This window comes from Rhinopithecus roxellana, chromosome 2, assembly GCF_007565055.1.
Source record: "Rhinopithecus roxellana isolate Shanxi Qingling chromosome 2, ASM756505v1, whole genome shotgun sequence".
NCBI classification, from domain to species: Eukaryota; Metazoa; Chordata; class Mammalia; order Primates; family Cercopithecidae; genus Rhinopithecus; species Rhinopithecus roxellana.
Window position 1 is genome coordinate 150,537,484 of NC_044550.1, and position 9,920 is coordinate 150,547,403.

General features: G+C 40.1%; 1 pseudogene; it reads right to left on the reverse strand.

The window, feature by feature from the left end:
- Nucleotides 1-6,179: 6,179 nt before the first annotated feature.
- Nucleotides 6,180-6,280, reverse strand: LOC115896064 (annotated as a pseudogene).
- Between the last annotated feature and the right edge of the window lie 3,640 nt (nt 6,281-9,920).

The window sequence follows — 9,920 nt, forward strand, 5'->3', positions numbered from 1 at the left end:
GGTGGCAACAGCAGGAAGTGACTCTACCACTCCTAGGACAGAGGAAACAAAGAAAAGAGGTTGAAATGATGAAAACTTACAAATTTAGAGTAAGGGCCCCATGGGGTTGAAACTCAGGTCTCTGAGGAGGAGGTCTGTTCAGCTGAACTGGCGTTTCTGAGTTCAGAGGAGGGGGCCTGGCGACTGGGACCCTAATCTCTAAGGAGGGACCTCCAGCCAGTTAGTGGTGGATGTTTCTGAAGAGAATGTGATGAAGGTGGTTCTATAAATGCTGGAAAAACTGTAAATTGGATTTAGCTGCTGCTGCAGGAAGGCATGGCTCCTGCAGAGTGGAGAAGAATTACTGAAATATTGCTTACTGGAGCAGGAAGACAGAGAGGAACAAGAAGCCCACAGGAAGGAGACAGGCCCCTTCTTCCTCTTCCAGCCTTGCAAGTCTCCCATGGAGCCCCCATTGGCAAGGCTAAAGACAAGCCAGTTGACAAAGCTGAAATGTGGTTGGCAGAGCCCTAGCAACAGCATCACAAAGCCGAGTATAGGATATGTTTGAAGCCGAGAGACAATAGCTTAGGAAGGACCACAGAAGAAGGTTTTGCTCTGTCCTCTCCATGGGCTGGGGTTTCTGCAGCTTCCCTGACAGTATTACAGTGTCACAATAGCTACGAGAGTAGATTCTGGAGTCAGTTTGACTGGATTTGAATCCTGGCTTTGCCCCTTTCAAGCTGAGTGAGGTTGGGGAAGTTACTGAACCTTCCTGTGCCACCTTGTCTTAGCTTCCCTAGTTATAAAGTGTAGATAATAATATTACCTATCTTACAGTTTATGGCAAGAACTACATAAGTTAACTTTTGTAAAGCATTTAAAGTAGTGTTTACTGTAGAAAATGTTCAGTAGATAGTAGCAGTTATAACCTGAGCAGAGGTGCCCATACCAGATGCCTGGTTGCCTGAGTCCTGCCCAGGTCCCCTCCGTAGCTGGACACTCAGAGCCATGTGCTGCTGGCTCAACTTCCAGGGCTGCCGGCTCCTTTCCAAAGGCTTTCTTCCTTCCTGTCAGTGAAACCTCTTCCCTCCTCCAGAATCAGAGTGGGTAGCAATACCTCACTTTCAAAGGGGAGGGAGCACCTGGCCCTCTGCATTGAATTTAACAGCAACCCAAAGATTCCACACTCTAAGTTAATTGCCTAGATATTGTAGATATCCTAGAAGAATATACACATCCATGACCTCCCCTCACTTGAGGACCTCCTCTCCTAGGTTCAAAAATAATCTACTGAGAGCTGAAGTGTTTGAAAGTGGAGGAAAGAAATGAAGATCCATGGTGAGTATTACAGTTCCCTTAACCTCTTCCTTTCCAACCTCTGTGTGTCCCTTCTCGTCCTTGCCAGGACTCAGGAGATCTCAGAAAAGAATGCTCACCCACCACAATTGCCAAATGAGTTTGTGAAAGATTTTTTTTTTTTTTTTTTTTTTTTTTTAGAGAGAGTCTTGCTCTGTTACCCAGGCTGGAGTGCAGTGGTGTGATCTTGGCTCACTGTAACCTCCGCCTCCTGGATTCAAGCGATTTTGTTGCCTAAGCCACCCAAGTAGCTGGGATTACAGGTGCCCACCACCACATCAAGTTAATTTTTGTATTTTCAGTTGAGACGGGGTTTCACCATGTTGGCCAGGCTGGTCTTGAACTCCTGACCTCAAATGATCCGCCTGCCTTGGCCTCCCAAAGTGCTGGGATTATAGTCATGAACCACTGTGGCCAGCCAAAGATATTTTTAATTTGAGTTTTATTCCTCCAAAACTCGCTCACTGCTATGAAGCTTTTGTGATAGGCATAGGGTAAAGTGTTCTTGCCATTGTTTTACTGGGGAGTGCAACCCCAGGGTAGCAAGAGTGAGGGGCCATAGAGAGAGAGTTGTAGAACATTACTGCACTGGAAAAAGCTTCAAAAGAAAATGCAGCTGATATTTCGGTTATAAGGATGTCTCCCGATAGGCTACATGAAACCATTATGTCTTGAAGGTGTCCATGGAAAAGTCATGGGAAAGAAATGAAATGAAATAAACTTGTCTGTTGGTTCCATCATGTGTTATGTCTCTCATTGGTCAAAGTTTGCCCCATTTTTGTCGTGTGATTTGACTGCTTGGGATAGCTGATGGGAAATCCACATCCCATGCTGCACAGCACAGGGCCTCAGAGAGTCAGTAAGCTGAATTTGATGCTGGAGCAGTTACAGCTGCTCCCATGTGGGGCCCAAGGGAAGCCACACAGCCTCTGGCCTCCCCCCATGGAATGAACAGATATCCTGCAGTGTTGGGCGGAGAGGCAATGGTGGCAGTGGCCAGGGCTTTCTACTGAGCAAATGGCAGGGGGCAGATGGCAAGAGCTAATCTGAGGATGTGCATAAATTGAGTCTGATATTATAGACAGTAATAGATAAGGAGTAAATCAGAGATTGAAAATGTGATGAAAGTAATTAGGGAAATGGAAAGTTCCAGAAGGATGTATCTGGAATATGGATTTATAGAGCACAGGGAATAGAAGACTCTGTTGACACATGGAACCAGAATGTGGGGGAGGCAGCTCTGCCTCCCCAGGAAGCAAGGGACCTGGTACCAGTTGCCTACCTTCCCTTAGCTGTGGGATGGTCTCGGATTTGTCTCTTCATCTCTCTGAGCCGGTTTCCTTATTTAAGAAATGGAAGCAAATCAATGCTAACTTTTTTCAGCTCTGAGATATATGTTTCAGAGAGACAATTTTGCAGGAGTAATTTATATGTAGTCTTTTCAAATTTTGCTATATAAAAATGAGAAATTATAGCCAAGAGCATGCCTAGACAGAAACTTATTTTTAACTTAAAATATGCATCAGTGGGTCCCAAGATAAGCTTTTGCTCTGGGCAACAAACCAATCTGAATTCTAGGCCTGCCTCTGTTAGCAGCCAGTCATATGATCACATGTAAATGAGCTAACATCTATCTCTAGACTTTAGCAAAGCACAGGCTCTGGACTCCAATCACCTTGGCTACAGTCCAAGTGTAAGCACTGACCAGCTATGTGACCTTGAGTACGTTACTTGACCTCTCTGATCTTCTTTTTAATATCTTTAATAGGAGGTAATAACAGTACCTATTTAGAGGGGCTGCTGTGAGTAAATGCATATGAAATATCCCACATAAATATACATTCAAATATCAATTACTATTTCCTTTACTGTGAAAAGAGGTAGGTGGGCCATGGATCCCTAAGCCCCATTTCAGCTGTAACTTTCCATGAGTCCTTGTTCTGATTCTTTACTTATTACAAATGCTTAAAGATCACTTATTATGTGTGTAGTCCTGTATTACCTTGCCTTCAAGAAGCACACAACCTTGCTGAAACAGTCACATAAGACAAGAAACCATACACGGTAATCTACACTATTTTGATAAGGGATGATATCTTAAAAGCATAATCGATCTTATTTAGAGTTTTCACATTGATAACTTATCAAGCACATTATTCTGGGAAAAGGCACTTTGTCGGTGTTGGAGGATATGCTTATGACAGGTCCTCACAGTTCTTTAAAAAATATTTCATGGATGTCCATTAATATATGTTCAACTGATAACTAATGGAGTACTGTTGGAAGCGATGTGCACATAAGGGCTTCAATGCAAAGTCTGAAGCATGGTAAATTATATATCATTCCTTAGTCTAAATGCTCTTTATAATGATATCATATTTCTAATGGAAAAAATTAACATTAAAATTAATATTAGACTAGTGACTTGAGTTTAATTGAAACTGGCAATGCTTTTTGTTGTCTTAAAGGTGACCATGGGTAGCTCTTTGGACTCAGTATAAAATATCCCACTCAAGAAATAAAGGCCTGGCCAGGCATGGTGGCTCATGCTTGCAATTCCAGCACTTTGGGAGGCCAAGGTAGACAGATCATTTGAGGTCAGGAGTTTGAGACCAGCCTGGCCAACATGGTGAAACCCCATCTCCACTAAAAATACAAAAATTAGCTGGGCACGGTGGTGCACGCCTGTAATTCCAGCTACTCGGGAGGCAGGAGAATTGCTTGAACCCAGGACGCGGATGTTGCACTGAACCAAGATGGTGCCGCTGCACTCCAGCCTGGGTGACAAAGGGAGACTGTCTCCAAAAAACAAAAAAAAGAAAGAAAAAGAAAAAAAAAAAGAAATAAAGGACATTGGGAGGCCGAGGCGGGTGGATCACAAGGTCAGGAGTTTGAGACCAGCTTGACCAACATGGTAAAACCCCATCTCTGCTAAAAACACAAAAATTAGCCAGGCGTGATGGCATGCACCTGTAATCCCAGCTACTCAGCAGGCTGAGGTGGGAGAATTGCTTGAACCCGGGAGGCAGATGTTGCAGTGAGCCGAGACCATGCCATTGCACTCCAGCCTGGGCAACAGAGCGAGAATCTGTCTCAAAAAAAAAAAAAAAAAAAAAAAAAAAAAGAAGAAGAAGAGAAGAAAAGAAATAAAGAACAGTATCTTATTCAGCAATAGCAAAGTCTCTCCAACTATTTAAGGAGCAACACTAAACATAGGACCCCAAAATCCTATTCAATTTTAAGTACGAAGATAAAGAAAAAAGTCAGGAAAAGTATATTATTTCAAAAGCGTATTTGGATTAGAAAATATGTCATTAGGTATTAAATAATGCTAGGTAAAAATGGAAAAATCTGCAGTATTATTAGGCATTTTATAAAACATTAAGAAATGTAATTTAAGAAGGTTTAAGGCAGGACACCCAGAAAAGTTTATTTTAGGGTACTAAGGAAGATGCTATCATAAACTACAATGCTTGTGGTGGTGAGATGCTGAACTTTGATTTAGAACATATTGGTTCAAGTCTTTATTCTGCCACTTGCTGTTTTAGATTACTTTGGCCAAAGGTCCTCCTCTCTCCATGAAATTGAAGGAATTAAAAATATCTCAAGTTTATTTTATTTATTTATTTTTGAGACAGGGTCTCTCTGTGTTGCTCAGTCTGGAGTGCAGTGGCACCACCACTGCTCACTGCAGGCTCAACCTCTTCAGGCTCAGGTGATCCTCTCACTTCAGCTTCCCTAGTAGTTGGGACTATAGGTGCATGCCACCACACCTGGCTAATTTTTATGTTTTTTATAGAGACAGGATTTTGCTATATTGCCCAGGCTGGTCTCAAACTCCTGGGCTCAAGCAATCCACCCACCTTGGCCTCCCAAATTGCTGGAATTACAGGCATGAGCCGTCACGCTCAGTCTTCAAGTTCATTGTTAGTGTTATTTGTTCATTACATTCAGTCTTCAAGTTCATTATTAGTGTTATTTGTCAAATTGTTACCACAGTTTCACATGCACATAATTTAAAGAGATAAATAGTTTTACAAAAGCTTCTTTGAAAAACAGTAGCCCTTCCTCTGACATTTGCCCATCCTTGGAAGAAACTACTTCCAACTCTGAGTTACTTCTTTTAATGTTTGCCACTATATCACTTAAGTTAGTGACAGTATTTTTTATTGTGGTAAAATATACATAAGATTTGCCATTTTAAGTGTATAACTCTGTGGAATTAAGCACATTCACATTGTCAGGCAACCATCACCACTATCCATCTCAATGTTTTCATCATCCCAAACTGAAACTCTGTAACTACTAAACAATAACTCCTCACTAAACCCTGCTCCCAGCCCCTGGTAGCCACTGTTATACTTTCTGTCTCTATGTATTTAACTACTCCAGGTACCTCATATAAGTGGAATCATACATTAGTCTTTTTGTGACTGGCTTATTTCACTTGGTATAATGTCTTTGAGGTTTATCCATGTTGTAGCCTGTGTGAGGATTTCCTTTTTAAGGCTGAATAAATTCCATTTTATGTATATGTCACATTTTGTTTATCCATCTGTGAGTGGAAATTTGGGTTACTTCTACCTTTTGACTATTGTGAATAAAGCTACTATGAACATGGGTGTACAAATATCTATTTGAATCTCTGCTTTCAATTCTTTTGAGAATATACCCAAAAGTGGAATTGCCAGATCATATAGTAACTATGTTTAATTTATTGAGGAACTGCCATACTGTTTTCTATAGTGGTTGCACTCTTTTACATTCCTACCCACAGTGCACAAGGGTTCCAGCTTCCCCACAATTTTTCCAACACTTGTTATTTTCTGTGTTTTTTTTTTTTTTTTAAGGAATGCTTTATGAATTTGTGTGTCATCCTTGCAATGCGCTATGCTAATCTTCTCTGTATCATTCAAATTTAATATATATGCTGCCAAAGCAGAGCTCTACGTATTTTTGCTTTCTACTTTCGGAAGATTTTCTTAACTTTATCTTCCAACTCTTCTGCTGAGTTTTTATTTCTACTATTATACATGCGATTTCCAAGAACTTTTAATTTCCAGAATATTTCTTTTTTAAAGAGAACATCTTATTATTGTCTTATGAATAAAATAACTTTTCCTATTTGTCTGAATACATTAATTATAGTCATTTAAGGATTTATTCTTCCTACAGTAGTCTCTATTTCTTTAATTTGATTTTCCTGTTTATTACTTTGTTTTAGTTTCTTTCATGCCATAGCTTTCCCTCAGATATCTGGTGATCTTTGGCCACTTGCTAATATTTAAGAGCTCTAAGCTTGTTGACTATGGGATTCCCGGAGGATGATTTGCCAGGGTCATTTTGTGAGTATCCTTAATATATATTAATTAGGACTACTCATGTTTCCTAGAGAAGTATTTTTACATTTCCTGCTTAAAATATACAGTGCTGGCTCTCTTCACTCTGGAGCTGAAGAAGAGACTGGAAGGGAAGGAGTGTCTTCTCAACATTCGGCATGTCAATGTTCTGTTAATATGACTGGGTTCAGCATAGTACTCCCTCAACTGTGCCTAATAACTCCTAGTCCTGGAACTCTTTTTTCTATCTGAAGTGAGTAAACCTCCAGTGTTTGGATGGGGTGTTAGGGAGGCATTTGGTTTGCTACACTGAGTGAAAATGAGTGATCAGAAGTTCTAATTGCTTCTTACACTAACCAACCCAGTCCTTCAATGGCTTTAGTTTTGTCCCTACTTTCAGAGGTACCTGGTGCTGCTTATTCCAGAGACTTTCTGGATTCTGTAGTGAAACTGGGTTGCTTTCTAGCTTTCTCCTGCAGGTTTACGATTGAGGTCTAAATCAGCTGTCTGAGTAAGTTGCCTCTCATCCACTGTTTTCCAGCTTTCAGTTTGTTGTGATGTTTCCTCTCCCATAAGTATCTTATATGTTTTACAACCATCTTTTTTTACTATCATTTTTTGTGGAATTTGGAGGTAGTGAAAGTAAGCGTGTATGTATTCAATCTTCTCCTTTTCTCCAGAATGCTATATATTTTCTAGTTCTAATAATCTGTTAGTCTAAGATATGTATGATAAATTGTAAAAAAGATGTGTATGATAAATTAAAAAAAAAAAAACCGACCAAACAAATAAAACCCTAATCTTAATTATCTAACGCTATGTTATACAAGATATAGATTTTCCTGATTCCTGGGGCCTGTCTTATTATACTAGCTGTTCACTTGCTTAGTTATATCACTATTATAGTAGATGGTGGCAGAAAGTGTGGTAAAATTCCTAACAATTTGTTTTACAATTTATCTTTTCTGGTAAAAAGATGCTAAAGGAAAATGTCAAGGATCTTGGCTATAAGTGAGGGTTTGTTGTTTTCAGTTATTTATGGTCCCTTAGCCCTAAGATAGTTTCAAATATTTTAATGTTTTAAAATCACATTTTTTTCAACAAATAATAAGAAAGGAACACATCATTTCAAAATGCTATATGTTGTTCAAAATACTTTTATGCTATTCTTCGATTACACTGGTGGCATGAAGCATGTTCAAACAGATAAACAGGCATGAAGCAGACCAGTCAAATAAACTCTGTGAATATATACAGCTAATATGAAACTTTCTGGGGTTAGGAAAAATTATAGTTTTCTTCTTCATCTGTCTCTAGTTGGTGTGATAAGAGCTGTCCACTCTCTTGGGAGGAGTCCAGTCTGGGAGGAGCTTTAAGGCAGAGGGTTACCATTTGTAACTACTATTTACTGAGCATTTACTAAGTGCCTGGCTACCTGCAAAATGCTTTACACACATTGTCTCATTAATTTTCATTATGATCCTCTTTCTTTGCAGATAGGAAACTGAGATGCAGCCAGTCAGGTTAAGAAACTTGTTGAAGTGCACATAACTTGTAAATGCAAGACCTGGATTTAGATCCCAGGTATCTCTGAGTTGAAAACTTGATCTCTTTCCAAATGCGCTTCCTTTTGGGCACAAGTCAGCAGCTTAGTTTAGTGGTGAAATGGAGGAAAAAGTAATTACATTACTGTGTGATAAGGTCTGGTGGGGTTGTAAGAAGCTGTAGGCAGGGAATCTGAGAAGCTACTTGCAGGAAATAATCTAATCAGAGACCTGATGGAGCAGTAAGAGCTTGTCAGGGAAGAAAAGACTGAAGGGTGTTTCAGGCGCAGTGATCAAAGGGACATTCCTGTACCTTTCAGAAATTACAGCAATTTGACCGCAAGTGCCATTGGGAAGGAGGGATGGCGGGAGGTGGAGGTGAACTGCAAGGAGCCTTAAAATCGCATGGGGGGGGGATGGGTTGGGACTATCCTCTGGTCAATAGGGAATCATTTAAGGGGTTTTAGCAAAGGAGTGACATGTGTACAAATTTGTACTTTATAAAGATCAATTGGGTAGCCACAGAGAGAATGAATTTGAGAGCCACTAGAATGGGGGAGGAATAAAAAAAAAAGATTCCTGAGTCTCTGTCTTGGACAAATGGACAAGTTGGTGCCATTCACTGAGACAGGGAACAGCTTCTGGTTGTGGGGGAAGGCTATTATAGTATCTAGGGGAGTGATCTAATTGATCAGAGCTGTCAATCTAAAATAATCAAAAAGGTCAGAATCTAATTTAAAAATAATTTATTCAAGTGCAGAGTGTGAGAATGGACCACCTGGAAACACCAACTCTAAAAGAATGGAGTAAGCATTCACAAGTAGGGAAGTTAAGGTTTCATATATATTGGCAGAGACAGAGGCGTTTTTTAGAAGGATTGCAACATTATTGATACAAGGTTGGCAAATAGTTACAGCAATTTGACTGGTTATGGGCAATGTTCCTTTTTGGAAAGGGTACATTTAACACTTTTTTTAAAACAGAGGGTCTAACAGTCCTGAGTTTTCTCTCACCTGGTCTAAGCAAAGCAGGACAAGAAGAGGGAAGTTAATCTATAACAAGGGTCATGAATTAAGAAGGCAGGAGGTTTTTGTCCCTGATGCTGTTTAATTCTCATTAGTCATTGTACAGAATAAGAAAAACAAGAAAAAGAGTTCATCTATAATCTGAGAACAGAAGTTGTAACCATATGTGACTAAGATCAGCCACATCTTTGTAAAGGCTTAAGTGTTTTTGGGGGTTCCAACAGTTTTAAAATTTCATGTATTTTTACTGAGCAGACTTTGCATAAGAAAAATCAGTGTATGTTTGGCCGGGCATGGTGGCTCACGCCTGTAATCCCAGCACTTTGGGAGGCCAAGGCGGGCAGGGCACCAGTTCAGGAATTCAAGACCAGTCTAACCAACATGGTGAAACCCCGTCTGTACTAAAAATACAAAATTAGCTGGGCGTGGTGGCGCACACCTGTAATCCAAGCTACTCTGGAGGCTGAGGCAGGAGAATGGCTTGAACTCAGGAGGCGGAGCTTGCAGTGAGCTGAGATCATGCCACTGTACTCCAGCGTGGGTGACAAAGCAAGATTCCATCTCAAGAAAAAGAAAAAAAGAAAAATCAGTGTATGGTTAAGACTAGATAGTTCTTAAATTCAGGTTCATTATTTATATCAGATTCAGAATCAGCTTAAATCTTGAGATTTGGG